Source organism: Triturus cristatus, chromosome 8, assembly GCF_964204655.1.
Source record: "Triturus cristatus chromosome 8, aTriCri1.1, whole genome shotgun sequence".
In the NCBI taxonomy this organism is placed as follows: Eukaryota; Metazoa; Chordata; class Amphibia; order Caudata; family Salamandridae; genus Triturus; species Triturus cristatus.
In genome coordinates, this window is record NC_140591.1 from 1,199,061,241 (window position 1) to 1,199,070,991 (window position 9,751).

General features: G+C 48.0%; 1 protein-coding gene across 1 annotated transcript in view; it reads right to left on the reverse strand.

Annotated features, from left to right (window-relative positions):
- The window catches only part of CNGA3 (cyclic nucleotide gated channel subunit alpha 3), a 286,141-nt gene extending 278,791 nt beyond the window's left edge, over positions 1–7,350 (reverse strand). Inside the window, exon 1 of the mRNA XM_085620531.1 lies at positions 7,118–7,350. The gene's annotated coding sequence lies outside the window, so the exon portion shown is untranslated. The remainder of the gene's footprint in view (positions 1–7,117) is intronic.
- Between the last annotated feature and the right edge of the window lie 2,401 nt (positions 7,351–9,751).

Below are 9,751 nucleotides of genomic sequence, written 5' to 3' on the forward strand. Positions count from 1 at the left end.
TGCTCCTAAGAAATCAGATCCTATTTGCGCCAAGAAGAAACTCTGCCTGAAGAGAAGGACCTGGAAAAGCTGTATGGAGGAGTACTGTCTCTAAGCCTGAGAGACTGGCCTGCGGTGGGTGCCTTGCTGCTGGAAGGAGAGGAAGAAAAGACTGAGAAAGACTTTTGATCAACTTGTGCTTTACAAACAATCTCCAAGGGCTTGCTTGTGAACTTGCCCCCTGAACTGCGCCCCAGGAACAGTGGGCGCTACCTTTCCCCTGGAAGAAGAGAAGGTGCTGGAGGTGATTCTGCAACGCTGACCCCAGAGAACCTGTGCACCCCCTCATCTCACTGAGCAACGCGACTTCTGCCGCCGGGGCTGCTGTGAGCACCGTAAAAGCCTGCCTGCCTGAGTAAAGCAAACAACTGCCCCCTCGAGCCGTAGCTCGCAACGTAAGGAAGAGATTGCCGTGTCCGAGCGCCAAGCCCCTGCGACCCCCCTGGCCATAGAGACCACTGTGAGGACCTGCGGCGCACTGGTTCGCCAAATCCGGACGAAGCCGACAGTGCGCCGCGCTGAGACATCACCCCCGAGCTGCCCCTCCTGCTTCCAACCTCGCTGGTGTGCTGAGAAGTCTGAGAAACGCCCCACAAAGCATCACTGCCCACGGAGGAGCCGGGACTACGACGCGACGTGGGACACTCGTTGAAGGACGTCTGCAAGCCTCCACGAACCTTTCCCCCAAATATCCAGGTACTGTGGGCTGAGGCGCCTCTGTACGCAGCTTCCTTCGCTGTGTACGGCGCTCTCGTCCCGCTATGCTACACCCGCGTGAAGCGTGAACTTTGAAACAGTCGCACCAGCTGTACGAGGCGAAGGTACGGCCCGTACAGCGTTGAATATATAGACGTTGCTCACGCGGGAAGCGTGAGAAACGGCCCGGCGCATCCGAATAGCGGTACGAAGCGTACCGAAGGTGCTACGAAGCACACAGACCTCAAAGAAGTGTATTGTGAGTCAAGAATTGCCATTTTAAGAACTGTGGACTACTGCAAAGTGATTACAAGTAACTGGAACCTTATTTGAAGCCAAGAACTGTGTTTTGAAAGCCTACTTAAAGAATCCTTTTTATATAAAGAGTATATATTTTTACAAAATACAGCCTTGTGTCTCTGTGTGGTGGGTTGGTGGTTATTGTGTGGGACATCGGGAATGCTTAACCTAATGCCCTCTGGAATCTAGCCTGACTGCTCGCGCCACGTTACCTGGAGGGCGAGCAGGGGTTATTTTTAAAGATGTAATCCTACGCCCTGACTTAGAGGAAAGGGTCCCTGCTTGTCGCAAGTGCATACCTGCGCCAACCAGAGACCCCGGATTCTAACATTTTCACACCTCTGAATGGACATCGCTGCCTACTGCCTCCGAAAACATGCTTGGAACCCAGCTTTTACAAGGGTTTTAAGCAGGGCTTCAAGTGGGATGAAAAAAATGGGGGTCTCTCAAAGCGGAGTGGCCAATGTAATTAAGGGTGTGGCTTAAACACACAGAAGCTAAAAATCTGTACTTAGCATAGTGTGCCCCCTCACTTGCATTTTGGTGTTTCTGTCATTGCATCCAGATATATGATACAACAAGTAACATCATACCTCCAACAATTAAGGACTATTGGCTTTGTCAATGGTTGTTAGTTGCATAGGGTAAATAAGCAGCAACTATGGCTTGTATATAATATTGAAAAAGCTTCCACTTAAAGCCCTGGTGACACCACGACAATATTGCTGCTCCCGAGTTTCAAAAAGAGAAGGGAAATCCATAGAGAAAATGATCTCTTAAAAGGATTTCCCTACCCCTACAACGCTCACCTGGCATGACGTCATCCCCTAACGTCACCACTAGTGAAAAGTTAGCAGTGTGAGCACCCGCTCATTGATGTGCCTGCTGTCACTGCAGTCCGTAAAAAAACGGACCGCCTGTGTCAGGGCACAAAACAGAGCCCGATAGAGACCGGTTTTGAGGCCCCCTTTAAAAAACGGCTGGTGCTCAGCACCGGTGAGACCCGGCCCAATTAAAGCCCTGGTTTTAAGCTCGTTTTCCCTGACATTATGTGATTTTGGCTCAACACTGGAAGACCGTGTGAAGGGAGCCAAAATCGTGTGACACGCAGTGGTGGCATCCTGTGAGTTGTCAGGTCTGTCCTCTGGTTACTACCAGTGATAGGTTGCACATTGCCCAAGTACCCCAAAGCTTTGTTTGACTACCTGGAACGGAAAAAACACAGTTATTTTGTGACTGATCCAGTCATAACCTGGAGACTTCTTGAGGCAATTCAGTTCTCTGAGCCGTATTATATTAGGATTTTATTTATGTAAGCATTCCTGTAAGCAAAACACACAAAATGGAATTAGGCCCAGATCTCTGTACTGGGGTGAATGTATGACATTGTTCTGCATTCTGTCCATCAATTGTTCTTTTTGCATTTGTCACCCCGAGTGGGACAGGTATGCCCAGACGTGGGTACTGTGCTCTCCATGCTACTGGAGTCAAGCTATCCTGGTTAATGAGGGCTGAAAGCCCGAAACCGGTCCTAGGATGCTTGTTTCCAGTCCAGGGAGGACCTGGCCTGGCAGTTCGGGCTGGACTGTTCCCATTGGGCGCAGGGTCAAGACTGATTTGCATATGGCTGGGTCCAAACTGGAATGGCATGGTGAGCAAAAAAGCGACGGATTTAGGCCCAGATCTCTGTACTGGGGTGAATGTATGACATTGTTCTGCATTCTGTCCATCAATTGTTCTTTTAGCATTCCTGTAACACAGAATAAACTCCAAACCCACCAGAAAAAGACACGCCCACCACAACAAGCAGTCAACCCGCCTAACTAACATTGGTGCAGCAGGTGCAGTGGCACCAGGGCCCAGAGATCTGAGAAGGCCCATTGAGTCCTAACAATTGCTGTATTTTACTACCCAAACAGCATGCAAAGGGGCACTTTTCCTTGCTTGTACCAGGAGCTATAGCACCTTTGCTACACTACTGCCAACAGTTGGAGTTAATGTTCCGTGGCAGAAAGGGTGTTCATAAATACTGGGATTTGTGAATTTTTTATACTTTTAAAGTGCATTTATGACAGTGAGAATTCCACTAATAGGGAGGAATTTCCACTGTACTAAATTTAGAATTAACGAAAGGGTGGAGATGTTGTGAGACGTCACCTTGTAGAAGTTGGTCACCAGCCACAACTTGATCGCATACCTCTTGGAGGTGTTTTCTCTTCTGGAAACCGATATAAAATTACTCCTGTGAATATTGAGAGTATGTATCTTTCAGTGTGGAGAAGAGAATACACCAATATTTAAATATGTTTCGGCTAAATAAATGAAAAAGTTAATTATGTTTGAGGCCCAATTGTTCATGTCTAAAATGCGCAAATTGGCGTACACCAGGGATATGAGGACTGATGTATTTCTAGGAGTATTCATGTGATTCTTTGTGAGTCACATGAAAGTAGGAAATCTACTTTAAACATAGGTGTAAACTGACAGGAACATAATTTCTACTTCTACTTCGAAGGTTTGGAGAAGTAGACCCCTAGAGTCCAGTGTCCCAAAATCCATAAGCTCCAACTGGATCGAACCCAAACCATTTGTAACTGGTCAGCTACAATTTGCAGGAGGGTTGACTTTCCAGAAAACTTGAGAACAAATTTTAATATGCTCATTTGCATAGTTGAAGCATTGAACATTTTATACGTTTTGCAGCCACCTCCTACATTTTATCATTTCACTTACATCCTGTATCACATTTCCGAGCACCCATTTGAAATTATTTGCTAAATTCAAATGCTTCCATTACTACTGATAATGACATTACTCCTAGTCCTACTGCTTCGCCTTCCTTCTCAACACGTGACGCCCTCCGCCTCTCCCAGACCTACCCACAGCCTAAAACAAAACTCTGCCCGCTCCCACCTCCTCCTGTGCGTAAACAAGCCGAGCTAGCACTCAGTTGGATCGCACCGGGAGGGCGAGAGGGTCCTGGAAGGAAGGCGAGGGAGTAGGACTAGGAGTAATGCCATTATCAGTAGTAATGGACGCATTACCACCCGTCCCTCCCTCGGCTTCCTTATTAACACGTGTGAACATAGCAAGCAAAAAAACAGAGACGGACAACTGAGTGATAAATAACACCAATTTAATAAAGTGCCCCAATCACAGTACACAAACACCTCTAATCCTTCATAGAGGACAAGTCCCTGTGGCACAGAACATTATCTAAACGTTCAAGCCCAGCAATCCGATAGTGTCGGACAAAAGTGGAAGGGGAAGACCAGGTTGCATCCCTACAGATCTCCACCACCGAGGTACTCTGCAATTCAGCAACCGTAGCCGCCATACTGCGTGTAGAACGGCCCTGAACTCCCATAGGAGGATCCACCTCTTTAATCTTGCAAGCCAACAAGAATGTAGGCCGAATCCACTGAATCAACGTAGCTGTGGAAGGCTTCTCACCCTTCTTAGCAGGACCAAAGTTCACAAATAAAGGTTCCACCCCTTTCGGAAGGACTCCACCACATGCAAATACCACAGCAGAGTCCGCTGCACATCAAGACAGTGCAAACGACAATCCTCAGCCGAGGAAGGATCGGGACAAAACTCATGCAAAATCCCCTCCTGACTGTGAGGGACCTGCACCATCTCCACCTCATGTCATTCCCTCAGCACCATCTCTTTAACTGGGCCCTGAAAAGGCATGCCCAACCGAGAGGGCTTTGTGTACTGAGGAAAAAGAGTCCCACTGTCCTCTCCCAGCTGGAAAGGAGGAAACCCTAAATTGTCCCTCACATGAGCCAGCATGTCCCACATCTCATCCCTGGAAACATACTTTCCACCAGAGGAGGTAGAAGGAACCTCACCATCCGACGGAGACAAATCAGCCATAGGATCCAATGCACGAGGGCGGAAAGGATCAGACAGCAAAGGACGAGCCTGCAAAGCTCTAGTCACAGCTGCCTCAATCATGCCCTGCACCTCCTCCCTGGACATGAGAGGCACGTCACCCCCAGCATGGCTCTGGACTCTAGGCTGCATCAGGGGAATCAGAGCCCCATCTGGAGAAGAAGAGGAGGAAGAGGACACCATGTTGTCTTTCTTGAACAGCCTCTTGCGACCCATTGCTGCAGTAGACTGAAGAACACTCAACACAGCAACCACATATATAACGCAGAAACCAATCTTGCCGCAAACCATTGGGAAAAAAAGTCAAAAAAATTCCCCCAATCAGAAATAAACAGCAATAACAATCGCTATATGCCCTTTTCAAGGTACTCTGTTGGTAGAGTTAGCCACTACTTCATGCTTTTCTTTATAACCCCGCCTCTTTCAAAACTTGAATTCAAGTGTGTCTTGTTAGTGATATAAAACAGTGTTGTGTCTCTGGTACCGTGCACGGCTGATATACAGATACAGCTGGGTCTGCATGCACAGCAGACTAATGCACCTACTGCACAGAAGTGTTCTGGATCCCGAGGTCACATTTTTTAATCCTGGTCAGGACACTCAGCCTTATAGCACCTACTATAAACAATGCACAAGCTGAGATCAGGCGATTTAAGTGGGATGGGAAAACTGGGGGGTCTCTCATAGGGACATGGCCGATGTAATTAAGAGCGTGGCCTAAAACACTTACGCAAAAAATCTGTACTTCGCTTAGTGTGCCGCCCCACTGGTATTTTGCTGTTTCTGTCCATTTATCCAGCTATTTAACACAACAAGTAATATTACACCTGCAACAGGCCAGGACTATTGGCTTTGTCAATGGTTGTAAATTGCAGAAGATAATATAAGCAACATACTTCGTTGTATATAATATTGAAAATGCTTCCATAAGGCTAGAGCTGTCGACTTTCGAGCTGAGAAAGCAGGTTCGATCCTCACGTCAGCTCAACATCCTGTAATTCAAAACATGAATATGTGCTTGTGTAATGTAACTGGTGCTCATGTTTGCGCTATATGGTACTGAAAAATGAGTCTCTTCGAAGCTACATTAAAATCAGTGAGGGATGGTCCTATCGCAGAGTTAAGCTTTTTTCCCACTGAAGGTAAAAATGGAGTGCCCGATGGGGACCCGTTTCAGCACCTGCTTTTAAGAACTACCGGTGCCGAGCATCGACAGGACCCGGCCCACTTAAAGCCCTGCGACGGGCTGGTCTGTTTGGGGATCAGTGGAAGCCCACGTGCCTGGGGACAGAACATATAGGATTAACGTAAAAGCCCTGGAGCAAATCTGCTCTGAAGCAAAGAAGACAGCAGCAGCCTGGCCTTCCTCCGTCACGCGCCTCACTTAGAATCAAAACACCAAGCAGCGCCGGCACAGAGCTTACTTAAAGTAAAGTGCAGATACCTCACGCCAGGACACCCCTAGCATTTCCGCACGAATCAATGCGCATCACTCTCAGCAATTACAAGCCCAGCATAGACCACCACATAAACCAGCACGGCCGGAAGAAATCGAATGTTTCTGTCTACATTCCCTACCCTTAATGCAGCCGAAAACAGTGCGATGCAGCTCGGTGGTTTAATTCAACAATTCAAAACCCACCGAGTGGAAATTTCCGTGAAATAGATTCTCAGTCCATTTATTGCCATAAGCGTTTTATACTTCTACTAATCTAATAGTAAGACAATGGGACTTGATTACAGTTGACACAGACACACACACCCACCCCCACCCCCGTCACAACCGGTCAACTGATATTTACACTAGGGTACATAGACTTTTTAAATAAAGCTTCAACGTAGAGGGTGTGTCTAAGTCAATATCACTGGGGCACACACCGTTAGGATATGCATAGTTTTTAGAGCTCTACAAATCAATAGACGTGAATAAATTAATAACTTGTCAAACATGTTGCTATGTACATTTTGCAATTCGCACTGCTATAAAAAAAAATCGAGGACCACTATTATAAAACTCTATCACACAAATTGTATCAACCGAGGAAGGATGACATTTTGAGTCATTAGTCAAACCTATGCCAGCTGTAGAATGAACACAGATATGGGCACGGAGAGCGCAACTCGCGGAGACATATAAGGCATAAGTAACGTCCCTGCCTGCAGGACACAGAGGTGGACTTACCATGGACAGACCTCGGTCTCCTGGCGGACGCTCCGGATTCACCATGAAGTTGTCTGTGCCAGTGATTTACCCGGTAGAAGGGCTAGAAATAAAGTAATCCTTAAAAGGATGCTGAAACGTAGAAAGCAAAAGTTGTTGCTTGCGATACTTAGCATGTCATTTCCCCAGGGACTCTCAAGGCAGTCGGAGAAAGCCGGCAAAGGACGCAGTGTCAGGGGCTCTGCAGACATCGGGCGCGCGACCAGCTCCGCGTGCCGAATAAGCCGCGCGCGACGGACGCGGTGTCAAAACCAATTACAGAGGAGGGTCGACCGGGAGGGGAAACGGCAAGTGCTGCCAGCATCGGGCCAGGGCGGGAGGCAGCTGAGGAGCCCGCGTCTCTTCTTCCTCCCCAACGCACCCACCACGATTCTGGTTGGAGAAAAGTTTACACTTCTCCCTAGTCTGCTGTGCGTGAGAGCGCGCACCGAGCAGTCTGCGGCGACAGGTACCTGAGGTTTCTTGAGGCTTGTTGTGACACACCTGTGTGAGGACGAGGCTGCAGTAGAAGACCGATGTTTGAGAGCAAGAGAAACGGAGAGAGTAGAGAGTAGAGCGAGAGGGACAAGAGGATCTGCCTGTGAAAAGCAGGGAGCACTTTTCGTTAGTGAGAGTAAGGAACGGGTGAATGGGGACGCTGACTGGTGTGCGCTTGTACCACTATGGCAGTCTTAAAGCGTGGTGACCGACCACAGTGTTAGAAGTGGGATGCAAAAGGGAGAGAGTATCTGAAAGGTGCGTGGCTAAAGAAATCTAAGTGCCTAGTCTTGCCCTCTCCAGAAACACCCTTGACAGTAGGGCTTTAAGTGGGCTGGATCCTGCCGGTGCTCAGCACCGACAGTTCTAGGAAGCAGGTGCTGAGACTGGTCCCTCTTTAGGGCTCTCCATTTTTGCCTTCACCCTCAGGAAAAAAAAAATAATCTTACCTCTGCAGCATTACCACCCTTCACTACCTTTGATGTAACTTCAAAGAGTCTTGTTATAGTTCTTTCACAGTCTCATCATTTCAGAATTGAAGCATTTTCAATATTCTGTACAACGAAGCCATAGTTCTTGCTTATTTATTTAATGCAACTAACAACCATTGGCAAAGCCAATACTCCTGGCTTGTTGTAGGTGTAATGTTACTTGTTGTATTATATATCTGAATGCAATGACAGAAGCAGCAAATTAGCAGTCAGGTGGCACACTATGCTAAGCACAGATTTTTAGCTTACATGTTTGAAGCCACGCCCTAATTACATCGGCCACGCCGCGTTGAGAGACTCCCCGTTTTTTCATCCCACTTAAAGCTCTGTCTGACACACTTATATATGGGTGTTCTTTATGGAGGTGGCCAAACCATAAATCTAGCCACTTGGCCTATGAAACCAAAAAACAACCCGAGCTTTGCCCCTCCCAGGGTGCGGGAGAGGGAGAGACAGATAGAGAGACAAAGAGAGTTAAAAAAAAAAATCTATGCTTCACAGCAGGTATTAGAGAACATCTGTTCAAACTGGTGTGTGTGCAACAGCTTATGACGCTTTCAGTCGGGTGTGAATTCCGTTAACATACAAGCAGAAAGCAAGTTCTACCTACAGTTTGTTCAATAATCAACAGGACTGCACTGGAGAACTGAAACAGCCTTGACTAAAATGCTCAAACCACGGCTGGACTGGTAGTAGTGGGCACCGGGCGTTTCCCTGGTAGGCTGCCAGGGTGGGGGCTGATTGTGGACCCCTGGGGGGGGGGGCGTTTTTGTTACCGACGGTGGGTTTTGCAGCATAGCTGCAATATTGGTCCCCAGCTCAGAAGTGCGCATGTTGGGCTGGCCTTGCCAAGAGATCCGGCCAATCCAACATGCACATTTTAAGCTTTTAGGCTGGTCAAGGCATCACTGATCCTGCTGTCAATTCTCAGGAATCAATCAATCAATCAATCAATCAATCAATCAGGGTTCATATTGAGCGCAGCTTGTCACTCGTTAGGGCCTCAAGGAGCTGGGGGTGGGGGGAGTTCTGCAGTTCAGTCGAAGAGCCAGTTCAGTCAAAGAGCCAGGTCTTGAGGTCCTTCCCGAATTTAGGCGGTGAGGATGATTGCCTGAGAAGTAGAGGACGGGAGCTCCAGGTCTTTGCGGCAAGGTAGAAGGATCTTCATCCGGCCGAGGTCCTGCGGATCCGTGGAATAGTAGCCAGGGCCAGTTTGGCAGAGCGGAAGTGTCTGGTGGGAGTGTAGAAGGAGAGGCGGTGGTTGAGGTATGCAGGTCCGATGTTGTGGAGGGCATTGTAGGTTTGCATGAGTAGCTTGAAGGTGAATCTTTTGTTGATCGGGGGCCAGTGGATGTCTCTCAGGTGACCGGAGATGTGGCACAGTTGGGGGATGTCTAAGATAAGTCTTGCGGCAGCATTCTGGATTCTTTGCAATTTCTTTTGGAGCTTCTGGGTGGTGTTGGTATGGAGTGCATTGCCATAGTCAAGTTTGCTGATGATGAGTGCCGGCTAACCATCCTTCTGGACTCGGTGGGGATCCACTTAAAGATCTTTCAAAGCAGGCAAAGCGTGTGGAAACAGGAGGATGAGAAGCATTGATTTGGGGGGTTCATTGAGAGCGAGGAGT